The sequence below is a fragment of the Cibotium barometz genome, chromosome 13 (assembly GCF_041138505.1).
Source record: "Cibotium barometz isolate CiBa-2024 chromosome 13, ASM4113850v1, whole genome shotgun sequence".
Taxonomy (NCBI): Eukaryota; Viridiplantae; Streptophyta; class Polypodiopsida; order Cyatheales; family Cibotiaceae; genus Cibotium; species Cibotium barometz.
In genome coordinates, this window is record NC_141058.1 from 29138472 (window position 1) to 29140414 (window position 1943).

Here is a 1943-nt window from a genome sequence, read left to right on the forward strand (position 1 = left end):
AAGATCGATTGGAATGTTTCATGTTGTAAAATTTTTATGATAAAAAGGTGGTATGATCCCTCTCTAAAGGCTTTAATGGCTTGAAGTTTTATGCCTATGATTTTTAATTTAAGATTATTATTATTATTTTGGGTACATCAACACAACGGATTAGAGCCATCTCCATGTCGCATCAAGCTGCATTAGACTTTAAACCCCTAACCATTGGACTACATAATGATATTTTTTTGGGTACGTTGACCCAACGTATTAGAGCCCTCTCCATGTCCCTTGAGCTGTGAGGGTTGAACCCACAACCCACATTGGACTTTAACCACCTAACCACCACTGGACTATGTAATGATAAACAATCTTTATTAGCAATAATGAACTTGAATTCAATAAATCACAAGGTATATTTTATTAGCAAAGAACTCGACTTCAATAAATCACAAGGTATATTTTATTAGAAAAGCTATTGATTTTATTAAACCATAAGGTATATTTTATGATATTCTTCCTAGATTTGATCTCAATAAACTACAAAGGTTTTTATCTTCAAAACTTAGATGGAGGTACACTAAAAACATGAACACTTCTTTTATAAACCAAAAGAAGTTTTCCTCTATCACTTTGACATTCTTGCTCTTTACAAGAAAATAGTCTAAGCCTTTTCTAATAAACTTTGGACCTTTCAACAAATATGTGCTAATTAGTGATGTTGATATTTGTCAGCATATCCATTTCGAGTTGAAGTCCTTAACAAAGGGCTTAATCATGTTCACCCATGCCCATTGACCCTTACATTACTATTATTGATTTATGGGATGGCTAGCGAAAAATTACTACCTTTATTAAAAATTTATACTTTTGAACACAAAGATTTTATTAAAGCTATTTTCTTTAAGAAATTTGACTCTAACTTTTCTAATTTATTACATAATAACCAACCTTGGTGTTAGCAACACACATTCATTAGTGGTCCTCCCAAACTTTAACTTTTATAATTTCTTACATGATAACCAACCTTGGTGTTATCAACATGCATTCATCTATGGTCTTCATATGTCCCACAGTCTACTTTTATTTATTAAAGCCTTATTAGACAAGCTACCTTCCTTAGACCGAACTCCTAACATTTGTATTATACACTATTTATCATGGGTACCTTAAATTCTTTAACATTTATATTCATTACACTGTTTATCGTTACCTTACCTCCAGGGTACCTCTGAAATTCACAAAAACAGGTGGTTTACTAATGGTGATTGATGCATCTTTCAAGAAGTAACATAACTTATCTCACTAGTGGCCTTAAAGAAATCAATAATGCAATAAAGCTATGTGCATAGTTATAAAGGCATCATAATAGAATACTCTTGTTCACCACTCTAGTACAACGTTTACTTAGAGTTATCCTTTACCCTCACTTAAGATATTTGCCTAACTTGGCTGCTTCAAACTGCCATTTAGATCCATCAACCGCTTGGCCATCATCAATAACGCAATGATCTCTCACCTTTTCTTGATCCTAACCAACCAATGATCAAAACTAATCCATTTCGGATCTTTCCTTTACACATTATTCAAATAAAACTCACTCACCCTTGAAAAAAAACCATTCTCCTATAGTCAAATTTCCTTAGTACTCACATTAAACATGGCCATATGTAGTTGGGTTTTGATAAAGTTTAGCCCATTTTCGGCTTTGGGCTTGTAGGCCTTAAGCACCAAAAGCATCCATAATTGAAATTTTCATGTAAGATTTTGTAACTTTGACATACATGATGGAGCCTATATTATAGTTAATTTGAATATATATTTGGATGAGTTTTGAGAAAGTTAAGCTTGTTTTAGGCTTTGGGCATGTGGGTCTCATGCAGGCTTGGCTCTTATGGGAGGCCCAAAGCCCTTTCTTAAAAGTCACCCAAATATGGTCATGTTGATACTCTAATCATTCAAAA